A 13,967-nucleotide genomic window follows, 5' to 3' on the forward strand; every position below is an offset into this window, starting at 1 on the left:
CAAACAAAAGCTAAAATTCCTTTATTTGTTTCCTGATTTGTTTTCCTTATTTGTTCCTTATTAGTTGCCACTAACCCACAGTTCACCTAAACCATCCAGTCTCATAAAACAAGGGTTTTGGGTGGGAGTGAAGAGAGCTACTTGTGTGAAAATGCGGCAACACTTTGATTTTGTTGTTTGAAGAGTATGGAGCAGAGTGTTAGATTGTCCGATTTCAGTCCTCTGCTAACCTTCTAAATGTCTTTTCTATGAGAAAATGGAATACTCTCTGGCACTATCATTTTTAATTTAAAATTTTCAATAGGTGAGACATTCACATAATTCAAGAGTCAAACTTACGTAAGGCTCTATGTCCAGAGAAATCTTGCTCCCCAGTCTCCTCTCACCCCGCCCTGTAGATGGCCCTGCTTGTGCTTCCAGGTTTTTTATGAGAGTGCAAGTCTAAATCCTTGCCTGCCTCTTTTTATGATCCGAAAGGTTGCTCATTATATACACCATTTTGTGCCTTTTGCCCACCCCCACCAGCCGGCTCTCCTTATATATAAACGCAATATATATACACGTATTTATAGTTTTCAATCTATCTTGGAAATTTTCCCATATCAGTACATAAAAATGTGGCATGGATTTAAGACAACCAAAATTAACCAGATTTGTTTTGGAAATAGTTTATTGAGATGTTTTAGTTCTATGGGGGTACAGAAATGCAATCATCTTAATTTTTCCAAATTGGCTTCAACTTTTTTTCACACTGGCCATTAAGTAGACAAACAGTCTCTGTCACATGATTCCTTAATGACATTTCAACCTGATTCCAAGACGTGACAATTACTTCTGGTTATTAAAAGTCACTTTCAATTTTTAAGCATGGTTAAAAATCTCACTCCACACACTGTCACACGGACTGGACTCGTGTCTCTAGAGGCTTAGTGATGGGCAGTCGCCTGGTGGCAGGGAACACGTATCTGTACTCACACTCTCCCCCTTTCCCTTTGGTGTCGGGGCAAGAACAAGGAGCAGAGTGGGCAGTAATTTCTCCTTATGCTGTTGCCATGGAGAAGCTGTAGCCCTGGCTCAGGTCATGATCTCAGGGTTCATGGGACTGAACCCCACATCGGACTCTGTGCTGACAGTGTGGAGCCTGCACGGGATTCTCCCTTTCTTCCTGCCCCTCCCCCACTTGAACATGTTCTCCCAAAATAAATCAATGAACATTTAAAAAGAGAATAAAATGCTGTTACAGATAGCAGAAAACATAAATAATAGTGGCTTAACTAAGAAAATGGTAATAAGAAGTCTAAAAGCAGATAGTCTGAGGCTAGTGCAAAGGCCCCACAATGTAGCCAGTGACTTAAATCAGTTGCCCTTGCAGTATAACACTCATCCCCATTCTCACAAAATGACTGCTGGAGCTCCAGGCATCACATCCAAGTTCCAAAAATGAGAAAGAGGAAAATAATAAAAAGAAGAAAGGATACTGTCTATAACAGAAAAGCAGAACCTTCCTGGAAATCCCCAGCAGGCTTCCACTCATTGGCCAGACATGTTTTGCTTGAACACCCTGAGCTGCTAGAGAAACTAGGCAATATAGTTTTTAGGCAGGCTTATTGCTTCCTCTTAAAGCAATGGGGTTCTTTTCTTAGGAAGGAAAAATACGAGTGTGGCTGTTAAGTAGACAAACAAGTCTCCGTCACACAACTCCTTATAAAATTCAGTCAGATTTTCCAGCGAACCACCAGCTTGTGACCTTCCAGCATTCTTCTGCCATCCATGCGTTCTTTGCAAATTTATCACTCTCAAGCCCATCTGCCTTCTAACATCCTCACCTCCAGAGTCTACTGGTGTGTGTAGGACTTACCTTCAGTCCTCCTCAGAGACCAGAAACCACAGTGAATACCCTTGCTCCCCTCTCTGCCTGGCCACCCTGCCAGCCCAGTCACCTCCCTCCTGCCTCTTCCCCCGTGCCCCAGCAGTGTCACTTGCTCTGCACTTCTGGAAGCCCGACATTTGCAAACAACTCAGCAAAGGTGGGGCGTTTGGCTAGCCCAAGCCTTAGGAGGGCACATTTAGGGGGTCACCGCCCCCCTCCCAAACACTGCACTTCCCCATCCTGCCTAAACGCCCCTCCTCTATTACCTGACAGGTAATCCTAGTGGCGTGGTTGTGACTCGTCACGATCAATGGTGCTTTCCTGAACTTAGACGGTCATCAGTGTAGAGCCTTTTATTCCCAGCTTTCAGTGACATTCCGGTGTGACCAGAAAATCCCTCTTGGCTGCCAACATACCCTGCTATCCTTTGTGTGGATTTTTCGCTATCCCGGCCCTCCCCTCTGCTCCCCACAGCAGATGTCCCCTCACTTGCCCTGCCAGTGCAGTTCCAGGTGAACGTACTAGTCCAACCTTCAAGCCTGTTATTTTTTCTCACAAATGTTCACAACCACAGAGGCATTGGACATAAATGCACACACACCCTCAATCAGAAGGAAGCTGCATGGCTAAAATCAAGTCCGCCTAATGGGTTTGAAATCAGTGCTGGGCTTTGAGTCACTGTTTCTATCCCTCTAAAAGATTTGGGGTAAGAAGTCATTATCCTGGGAGTTGAAATACTCCATGCCGCAGATAAATGCCCAGTTTATGTTCTCTTGCATTCTGCGCTCTGTTTTACTGCATACAGGATACGGAACTCTGAGAGGGCCCAGGGGTGTGTGTCTAAGTGCTGGGTGCAGCTCTGGGAAGCAAAACATCAAATTCTCAAGGAGTCTTTTTATCATCTCAGAGCCTACATCTCCAGGCTCCCTCTTTCATCCTCTCCTGCTTCTGACCTCCCCAGGGACAAATCATCCTTCTCCCTCGGATTTTTATTCTTCAGCCATCATAGCAATTTAAGCTGCTTTTATCCTGAATTCCACAAGTGAACAATATTTTCAGCTATGCCTAACTATAACTAGGAGGGACTGGTTCTAAAAAGCGTTCCTGGCCAGAGGATTTCATAGAGGCAAATCCATCTGGAGACTATGGTAAGGAGCTGTGGCTCAGGCGGGGTCTGGCTGACCCATCGTGGTTCCTGGGTCCTGGAGCCTAGCCCAGTGCAGCTCAGTACTCAGGAGACGGGTCTCATAGTGGTCCTACACCCCTCTCCGATCCACAACCACCCTGGAACTCCGGGCCGAGATCAACACTTGTGTGTTGTCTATCACCCCTACTAGAATGCAAACTCCGTGCATGCAGGAACTTTGTTTGTCCTATTCTTTACTGCAGCCCCAGTACCTAGAACAGTGCTGTCACATAAATGCACAATTTGCGTTGAATAAATGAACGTCAGCCGCAGGCGAGAGAACCTTGGGCCCAGGGCAGCGCAGTAGCTGACTCAGCCCTGGCTCCTGGTCGCACCAGAGATACTCCTGGAGCCAGCGCAGGTCCACACATGGGTGCGCCACACACATGGGTGTGCACACCACGGACTAGGCCAGAATCCTATGGGAATCTTGGGGCTGGGACCACAGGACTGTGTTCAGCGCTATTCAATCTGCTCATGTCCGGCCCTGGGACAGAGCACCAGGTCCCCCTCCGCTCAGTCCGGCATCCACCTCCCTGTCGTGGCTGGATTGCGGTGTTACTATTGCCTCTGGGGGCAATAGTATAATTACTGAGACATCACGGTGTGCAGTTTTTTGTTCTGAACAAATAGTTCGCCTTGCTTTTTAAGAAGCGAAGATAATTCAGCTCGGTGATCAGGCTTCCAGATGAATCCGTTGGTCATAGAAGATGGTTTCATTATTGTACCAAAAAAAAAAGGAAAAAAAAGACAAGACTGAAAAGAAAGGCTTATGTGGTTTACAGTTTGGAACGTTTCTTTTCTGAACCTTTAGAAATTTTCCCTGTGAGGCTTAATACAGCAAAAGCTTGAGTGGAAAATGTGCTTATCTGTGATCTTAGATGCCAGGCAGCCTAATAAATCCAGCCTAGGTTAAGATTAACATTGTCTGAAGCCAGAGCTTCTTGGTCTAATCTGTAGTCAAAGGGGTAACCAAACATCCTTTCATGTGGACCACTGCTGACTTTTTTTTATATCCACAGAAGTAGGACCAAAGGAAAACTTTAAAGCTGACATCGTTGAACTTTATAAGCTGAAAAGCATTATCTCTGCTGAATGGAGAAAACAAAGATTTTCATAAAAGTGCCAAAGCAGTACCCAGAGGAGCCCCAAATTTTCTTACGCAAAACTCATTCCCATTACCTGAGGAGCTTCTGTGGAAAGTTTCAGGATGGAGTTTGGGAAAAATGGAGACAGGTAGCTGTTGATATAAAGAAGGGTAAAATACTTCAGAATTAATCTTCTTACCGGTTAAGAACAGTAGCTCCTGGGGCGCCTGGGTGGCTCAGTCGGTTAAGCGTCGGACTTCGGCTCAGGTCACAATCTCGCGGTCTGAGAGTTCGAGCCCCGGGTTGGGCTCTGGGCTGATGGCTCAGAGCCTGGAGCCTGCTTCCGATTCTGTGTTTCCCTCTCTCTCTGCCCCTCCCCCGTTCATGCTGTGTCTCTCTCTGTCTCAAAAATAAATAAACATTAAAAAAAAAAATTTAAAAAAAGAACAGTAGCTCCTGTAACAGTAGCTCCCTGTTACAGGATGGAATTGGGACCCCACTCTCCAAATTCATATGTTGATGATGTGATTGTAGTAGAAGGTGGGCCTTTGGGAGGTAATTTGCAGATAAGATCCTGAGGGTGGAGCCCCCATGATAGGATTAGTGCCCTCATAGGAAGAAGACACTTCAAAGCTTCCTCCCTCTGCCCTGCGTGGACTCAGCAAGAAGGTGGCCATCTACAAGACAAGGAGAGGCTGTCAGCAAAACTTGACAGATGCTGGCACTCCGACTTTGGACTTCCAGCTGCAGAAATATAAGAAATAAATGTTTTGGTTTTTTTTTAAAGCCACCCACCTACGGTATTTGGTTACATCAGCCCAAACTGACTAACACATTCATGTCACAGGCCAACATCCTAGGCCCACAGGCTCTGAGTGATGTCCCGACTTAATCTCCCCCTCATTTTCTCTGTTTCAGTCCATTGGCCTCCTAGATACACTAGGCGTACTCCTACCTCAGGGCCGTGGCGTTGGCTGTTCTTTTTCCTGGAATGCTCTCTTCCAGGCTCCTACATGGCCTGGCTCACTTCTGAACATCCCTTAGGTCTTTACTTGATGTCAGCCTCTCAATGAGGCCTTCTCTGACTCTATCTAAAGTCACAACATTTATCCCATATGGCCTGTCCTCTTTCTTGCTTGATTTCTCTTTATAGCATTAATATACTTTTTTCCCACTTCACCTGTTTATTGTCCACCTTCCCTACTAGATCAGCACTTCCGTAAGGACAAGTAGTTTTGTGTTTACTCCTCTATCTTGAGCACCTAGAACAAGGCTTGATACATAATAAGCTCTCAATAGATTTTTTTAGTGAATGAATGAATCAGTGAATAAATTTAATCCCAAATTTACCTAAATCTGAGGTCTAGGCTTCTCTGTACACATTGTATAGTCTCTATTGTGTCTGCAGTGTATCCGTTGTCTTTGATGCAGATCTTCCACAGGGTTCCATGGCTTGCTCCAGATTGCTGGTTGAGTGGGCCAGATGGGAGGCATGCTACAACACCTGGAGTGAGAAGGCCTGGGAGAAAGCCAGGCCTGGACAAGCAAGAATGTGGAAAAGTGGACAGAGCTAGCCTCCAAGATGCCACAGCACTCTGGACTCTCCTGGGCATCTGAACAGGAAGTGGGCATAGCAGCAGGGAATTCAGATGTCAATCAAATGTTCAGTCAGGCTATGGCTCTGCTTCCACAAAATCTGCCCATTTTTGACAGGACTCTAGCCTGGGGGCTAAGGGCAGAATTCGGTTCCTAGGGGAGGAAATTGACCAGAAGGATGGAATACATCAAGGCCTCAGACATGCAGGCCTAGAAGAGTGAGGACAGATAAGAAATCAAGAGCCTCCCAAGCAGTCCATCCCAGTATGCGGGGGACATGTCACCCTGGGGGGTTCAGAGGGACACAGGCCTGAACTAGGGGAGTTTGGTTTAGGCTCTGGAACTGCAGTGAAGAGACCCAGGAGGGCAGCAGCAGCTGTCCTGGCCGGTCCCTGGCCCCACTGGTTGGACAGCCTCCTTTTGTCATGCTCGCTCACGGTGTAGACACTCCATGGATTCAGTGGGGAGGATGTGAGAAAAGCAGAAGAAAGAGGCTAAACCACGGTCACTGATACCACTATGGTTATTCTGATATCATTACCATCTTACCCCTGAGGGAAGTTTAAGGAACTGGAATTCTACTCTCAAGAACTGCTTCTTAACAGCACTCTCGTCAGATTGCTTTCTTCTCTACTCCTGCTGCCCTATTCTGTCTAGCAGATGAATTTAAATTCACTATTTTAAACACTGTTGCTCTAATGGAAGCTTATCCAGGGTCCGGAGGACTTCCCCACCCCCCAGAGTTAGAGCTAACATTCCATTCAGAGCACAAGCTGGGGATGGTGGATTAATTAATTCTGCCTGTAAAAAAGAGAAAGAAAAACCCTCCTCTTTCCTTTAGAACCACGATAAACTGCTTCTTTATTTTTTGTCAGTTTTATCAACCTTTTTTTTTTAAGAGCTGGGCTCAGCTTTTATTGGGTTTTTTTTCTCCCTGTGCCCTTTCAAGTAAAAAGGACTTTTATTAACACTGTTCCTTGCCTGTTAAGAGCCTGGCTTCTGAATAGGATCTTCCTGGAAAGCCCTGAGTGATAGATCACAGTCCCAGTGCTGTCTTGGGTTTGCAATTGACTATCTTGGTCAGGAGGCCTGTTCTCCCAGATGTGACAGGCCCTCAGAGACTTCTGTATGGATAAAAGTACAGATGTTTGAAAAGTGAGTGGCAAAGGACAGAAAAGAAAACCTTTCCCAGAGTCTGCTTCTTTCATACAACTTTGTGCTGTTCAGTTTTGTATCTGTTTCTTAATCTGGGGCCAAAGAACTGACTGCTTATTCACTTTCCAGCTTCCGGGTGTTCTAGTCCAATGGCTGCATCCGGGGCACTTCCAGTCCGTTCTACTCCACGTTCTCTCCCTGTTCCCTCATCCCCTTCCTCAAGGTGCGCTCTATTGCTGACTCTGTTTTACAGGGAAGAAGATCAAACCCTGAACTGATCATTATTTTTCTTGAGTCACCAAAGTTAAGTGGGCCAGGACTTAAGCTTATGCTCAACCCAAGTCCCAGCTCCAACAGCTGCCCCTGCCTCTCTCAGCCCCTTTTACAGCAGCCAGAACCAAACTTCCCTAGCACAGGCATGACTGTGTCCCTCTGAGTCCCCCAGAGTGGCATGTTACTTAGGTCCTGGGATGGACCACTTGGAGGCTCTTGACTTCATGTCTATCCCTACTCTTCTAGGACTATATATCCAAGGTCTTTACACCTTCCATTGTTCTGGTCCGTTTTCTCCCCCAAGGGACAGAATTCTGCCTTTGACCTCCCAGATACCATGCTTCTGGTGTCCTTGAAGCAATCAAGTTCATCATAGCCCTTGGCTTTGGCCATTCTGGAGCAGCCAGACTTGGGACACGTTCCCCAACTGCATCTTTGCATCAGACCCTTACCTTTTCCCCTAGCCCTAGCAGGAAGAAGCATTGAACAGAACAACCTGGCACCCGTTCTTCTTCTACCCGCCTGGCTACTGCATCACCTGGAGCAGAACCTGTTGGGACTGGTTCTTGCCTTCCTGAAGAGATGTTTCTGCCACTCAGCCTCTTAGAATGGAATCCCCTTCTCTGGGTTTTTTGCTGTTTTGTTTTGTTTTGTTTTGTTTTGTTTCCCTGAGCAAGCCAAAGCCAGTTCCCAGCCACCTTATCTCTGTTACAACTTTTCAGTTTTCAAAGTGGATTTGACGGTTGTTCACAGCAAACAATGCCCCCAGTTCTGTTTTTCCTCCCATCCCCCACCTAGCCAGGCTTTACAAAGTAATTCCGAACAACTCCAGCACAGACTCCTACCAGCAGGAGGAACATCAGCAGTTCATATATAATATAATAAAAACCACCAGCTTGTTTTCTCACTGGTAGCCTTGTAGCCAAGTGCTAATGATGTCTTCTGCTGAATTGATTAGGTCTATTGGCTGAGTTTCTAATACCCAGGCTGTTCTGCAATTAGAGAATACCTGCTGCTTCTCTGTCTTTCTACCTAATCATTACATAGCTCCTTAAGTCAAGGTAAGACATTTCCACCCACTCCCTCTCTTTGTTGATAAAGAAACTAAGGCATTTCACATGAAAAGCCCATGGCAGAAATGAGCCAATGACCTTCTGAGGTCCAGTACGGTGCTCTACCCACAGTCCTCTGCCACCGGCTTACTTTGGTCAATTACACCAGACAACCCAGTCTTCCTGCTCCCTGCAGAAACTTCTCAGAGCACTGTGTGATCCCACCATAATGCGGCTGCATAGGACAGGTCTCTGTCCTCAAGGCTGGTCAGTACCTATGATATGACCTGGTGTGAAAAATTTGCCAACTAGGGCTGAACCTGTCACATCTGCGTTCAGGTTTGAGCTCAGAATATTCAGAGGGAGCTTCTGTTTTCTGTAGTAGCTGCTGAAATTCAAAAGCAGAGACAGAGTAACTGAGTACCTTATAGGTGGAGCTCCAGAGCACAAAATCCACCTGCTGCTGCACTGATGTGATAAGGCCAGCTGCCATGGGGCACAGTTCCTGAATGTGCTTACAGTTAGGCTGTAGGATCTTCCTAAGCATCCTTGGGGCCGTTTGGAGTTTCTGTCTTCCTAGTTTCCTCATGAACTCTTATATCCAGCCCTTATTACTAAAGCTAAACCACCCACTACAATCCAAATGAACCCAGCAAACTCATCAACCGTGCTGACAATAAAAAATTTCAATGTTGGTGTTTCGTTTCCCGATATATATTTCATTAGAACCATAGAAGATGTTTTAGAATTATATCCTGGCTTACCCTTTAAAATTTTCAGGTCCAAATCCAATCACCCCTCTTAAATTAAATCATCATTGAATTGGTTACAATGGTTAATATGTGTGGAAGCAGCTGGTACAATGTCTGGAAGCTAGTAGGAGTCCAATGTATGTAAAATTTTAATTTAGATTTTGAACCTTATGACTGACACAAGAGAGGCTTCTGGAGGAAAAATGGTAGAAAGTTTCCCCAAGGAAGGCCTGGCTCAGGTGCCTCAGATCTACAGGAGTGCGTACCATTTCCAGGACGGTTTTAGGCACAGGACAGTGGACACTACGCCATGGCATTCAGAAGGGCCGAGTAGCCAGGTCCCAGGTCTTCAGACATCTTTAGTTTCTCTGATCCATTTTTCTCTAGGGCATTGAATCTATTTTTCTAGGATTGAAACGCAAGCAGGGAAAGGGATGATGGAGACAGAAACAGGAAACATTCAAGAAGCTTGGACCCCAGTCCAGACCATGGCAAAACAAACAAACAAACAAAAATCCCAGAAGCTAGAGGGAATGTTATGGCTGGATTTTGTCCCCCTAAATTCATATGTTAAGGCCCCAGCTCCAGGGCCTCAGAATGTACCCCTATTGGGAGATAAGCTCTTTAAAGATGTGATTAAGTTACAATGAGGCCATTAGGATAGGACCTAATCCAATATGACCGGTGCTCTTATGCTAAGAAGAGGAAGAGACAGTAGGGGTGCACGTGCACAGACGGATGACCATGGGAAGGGGCAATAAGAGGACGAGAGATACAAGTCAAGGAGCCAGGCCTCAGAAGAAACCAAACCTGCCAACACCTTGACCTTGGCCTTCCAGCCTCCAGAATGGTGAGAAATAAATGTCTGTTGTTTGAGCCTTCCAGTCTATGGTGTCCTGTTATGGGAGCCTGAGCAGACTACGACAGGAGGGCAGAAAGAAAGTGAGGGGAGTGGAATGAGCTAGGCCAGATCTGAAGATTGATGGAAATGAGGGCTCAGACTGGAGCTTTGCAAGCTGCTTTCTCACTTCTGTTAGTTCCAAATCAGCAATCAAGGAGTGCAGAGGCTCCTCCACATAAATACACGTGATGGGGTGGGACGGTGGCCCTTTCCTGATTCCTGGGAGTCCACTGGTCTTACCAGGCTGAAGAGCTCAGCGCACAGGCTCCCTGCCTTTTAAACCATTCTACCAGCGGCGGGGTCACATCCGCCCCTAAGTGTTCCTGCTCCCACGGAAACAAGGTCCTGCTCTGCCATGGTTACATACCTCCATGCTGCATTTTTTTAAATCACTCATTAGGCCTATCTGGCTGCGGTCCACCGACAGAAGGTCACAGCTGCCAGACAGAAACTTGGCCTCCGGCCAGAATCCTCAGACCTCCCCCCCCCCCCCCCCCCCCCCCCCCCGCCGCACCCTGTCCCATTGTCTCAGAGAGAGATGGTAAACGTCCCCCAGAGGTGACAGTCTCTATAACTGACGCTGCACCCGAAACAGCTTCTCTGCCCTCTCCTCATTCCCACCACCAGCTCTGGGTCGGGATGATTTATCCAGCCTCTCAGGGGAAGGAGAGGGAACAGCTGACATTTCCAGAACTGGCTACCCTGAATTTCACATGCATTATCTCATTTAATCTTCAGAAACCCTACAGAAGGAGTATTATTATATGATCACCCCATATCACAGGTCAAAGAAACTGAGGTTCTGGGGGGTCAAACCACTTCCTCAAAACCACAGAGAAAGCAAATGCGTTTAGAACCCAAGACCATCTGATACAAAAACCCAGTCTCTTCCCACGGCACCCTGATGCCTCCTTACCCGGAGCTGCGTCGGTACACCGTCCCATCCCTGCGGCATCCTCCCGTGTGACCCAGCGTTAGATTGTGAGTGCACTTGGTTTATTTTAGATTCTCTTTTCCATCGTTGCAATTTCCCAGCTCCGATTTTTCTTCCTCTCATACCCTGCATGTAGTCCACCAGCAAAGCCTGAGGAAGCCAGTCTCAACAACTCACGTGGAAGCTTACTCTCTCCACGGCCACCACCTGGTCTAAGCCGCCAACCTCCCTGCCCTTCTGCACTTACTGGATTCCCGCCATAGGACTCCATGCCCTGCCACAGCCCCCGGCTAATCTGAAACCTAGGTTGGACATGCCATGGTGTGCTGCGGACACTGCCATAGCTCCCCAGTTCAGTTCACTCAGGGTAAGAGCAGAGCCTCCCAACGGTCCGCCAGGTCTGAGGTGGTCTGCCTTGTCTCTCGCTAATGTTCTCTCTCACTCTTTCCCTCCTTCTCTTGGCTCTGGCCACACAGGTCTCTTTGCTGCATCTTTAGCACACTCCTTGCTTCACACCCGTGTCCTTCCTGCTCCTCACCCAGAAGTCCATTGGGTTCCAGTCACCTTCTCCCTGAGGCCTCCCCTCCCTACCTTTCTGAATTCCACAGCACACCCCCACCCTACACTTCCACTCCCACCCACCCTACTCCTGCTTTTCTTTTTCACTATAATCTCCTAATGCATCTTATAGTTTATCCATGCATTGTGGCTTATTGTCTGACTCTTTCCTCTAGAATGAAATCTTTTATCTGTTTTTGCCATTGCTGTGTCCCAAGGGCCCAGAACAGCGCCTGGTGCATAGTAGGTGTTCACTACACATTGGCTGAAGGAATGGAATGAATGAATAGATAAAGAGCTGGATCCTATCATAGCACGGCTACAATCCACTATCCCCAACGTTTACTTCTAATTTTTTTTTTATTTAAAAAAAAAAATTTTTTTTTCCAACGTTTATTTATTTTTTTGGGACAGAGAGAGACAGAGCATGAACGGGGGAGGGGCAGAGAGAGAGGGAGACACAGAATCGGAAACAGGCTCCAGGCTCTGAGCCATCAGCCCAGAGCCCGACGCGGGGCTCGAACTCACGGACCGCGAGATCGTGACCTGGCTGAAGTCGGACGCTTAACCGACTGCGCCACCCAGGCGCCCCTACTTCTAATTTTTTTTTAATTTTTTAATGTTTTTATTTATTTATTATTATTTTTTTTTTTTTGAAGGAGAGAGAGAGAGATAGAGCATGAGCAGGGGAGGAGCAGAGAGAGAGGGAGACACAGAATTTGAAGCAGGCTCCAGGCTCTGAGCTGTCAGCACAGAGCCCTACACGGGGCTCGAACCCAGGAGCTGTGAGATCATGATCTGAGCCAAAGCCAGACGGTCAACTGACTGAGCCACCCAGGCGCCCCCCAATGCCTACTTTTAAAGCAGGATGCTATCCGACTTCAGCTCCTCTGTTTCTCTCCTTCAGTTCCTCTGAGAGGAAAGCTCTGTTTTCTGTATGTGCTTCAGTGAGCTAGCCCAGCCCTCCAGTTCCATTATAAATGCAAAACATTTCACCCTCACGTAAGGGCAGCTCTTGCTTCTCTCCCTTCTATACAGAGCAAACCTGAGGCATCTGAAACTCCAGTCAAGTGGTGACAAAACAGTGCCAGTCCCAATGTGTTAATGAGCGGACCCCCCCTGCCATTCTTTTATTTGGTCAGAAGTGGCTAATGGTAAACATCATTAGAATAACACAGCCTTAAAACTGAATGTGAGTTAATGTTCATAACAAGAGGAATAATTAGTTTCTCCATAGACATTTACATTTAATTTCTAAATCTTATTATTTACTATATTTTGTCTTGTTTAGGGCCCTTGGTAAATTGTTTGCATTTAACAAGATGTTGACTCTCACAAGTCTTGTATTTCATACTCGAGAAGTCAAAGCAACACCTTTGATCAAAGTGGAATGTTTTAATTAAATAACCATAAAACTCCCCTCATGGAAGCAAGTGCACCCAAAAGCACAGTTAGCAGATTTTCTGTTGTTCTTTTCAATTCTTGACATTGGCCCAGTTTGGTCTCTACCCTGCTGTAAAGTGGATATCCTAAGCCCAATGTTACCCTCTTCACTGTAGGAACTGGGGCAGTGATTGCCAAATCTAGACTCTCATCAAATCACCTTGGGAGCATCCCATGAATGAGGACACTGTGGAAGCTGTAATCCACTGTACATGTGAAAAGGCCTGGAGCCTGCCCCCTGGAAAGGCCCCCTGGATGCTCTGATGGAAACCTGATGTGGGAGCTAGCACACTGGTGACTTACTCTGAGGAGACTGAGCAAGGCGCTTTGCACATGGTGGTATTCACTCCAAAATATGCATTGACTTGGAGAGAGATAAGAAAACTGAGCCTTACTGACAGTGACTGAGCATTTGATATGGAAGCTCCAGAAGGCTAAGGACCTTGTCTGTCATGCTTTAATTGGTTCTCCAGTTCTTTGCACAGTATTAGGGACACAGAGTATAAAAAATCAGTTGAATAAATGAAACGACTCCAGCTGATCACTTTATATACAGCATTCATTTAACTACTCCTTACAAAAACCAGGTGAGGTGGGTACTATCAGCTCTCTTTTACAGATAGGCATACCGGCATTCTGAGAAGTTAAGGAAGTGGCTAAATTTTCTAGGAGGTGCCTGAGAGAAGACTGGAACGCAGGTTGCTTAGCTCCAAAGACCTGGGCTATTGCACACCCCTGCAGGGTGACTGGGTGGGTAGGTCACAGTGGGTTCCAATTGTGCTGGTACCTGCTTTCTCCATGCCTAGCCTGCATCAATGACTAAAGACCTCCACCCTGTGGGCCTTCTTCTACTCACCTTCTCCAAAGCCCATCATGACCCCATCCCCATCAGAAGGTAGGTTTGGGATATGTCACACTGCCCTGAGTCAGGATTCTGTTATACCCAGAGTAGCCCCCAACCATCCACGTGTTTACAGAGCTGGATTCTCCCTGCCTGTCTGCTTTCTTCCCCATCCCTGCCAAGAGGAACCTGTCCATAAGACCCAACATCTCCCTGGCCTGTTCTTGGAATTCTTGTCTCCTTCAGATGGGGTCCTGACAACCTGCCCAGCCCTTGCTAAACCCCTTTTCCCAATTTTCCCAGCTCACATCCCTACAC

General features: G+C 46.8%; 2 long non-coding RNA genes across 2 annotated transcripts; both read right to left on the reverse strand.

Annotated features, from left to right (window-relative positions):
• Positions 1-652: 652 nt before the first annotated feature.
• Positions 653-4,395, reverse strand: LOC123385223. Its single transcript, XR_006597419.1, has 2 exons — positions 4,344-4,395; positions 653-3,737 (listed from the first exon to the last, which is right to left on the reverse strand). It is a non-coding gene; the product is annotated as an uncharacterized LOC123385223 (long non-coding RNA).
• Positions 4,396-4,486: 91 nt separating this feature from the next.
• On the reverse strand, positions 4,487-11,354 carry LOC109499414. Its single transcript, XR_002741487.2, has 3 exons — positions 10,790-11,354; positions 9,239-9,377; positions 4,487-4,543 (listed from the first exon to the last, which is right to left on the reverse strand). It is a non-coding gene; the product is annotated as an uncharacterized LOC109499414 (long non-coding RNA).
• Positions 11,355-13,967: the final 2,613 nt, after the last annotated feature.

The sequence above is a fragment of the Felis catus genome, chromosome B1, assembly GCF_018350175.1.
Source record: "Felis catus isolate Fca126 chromosome B1, F.catus_Fca126_mat1.0, whole genome shotgun sequence".
In the NCBI taxonomy this organism is placed as follows: Eukaryota; Metazoa; Chordata; class Mammalia; order Carnivora; family Felidae; genus Felis; species Felis catus.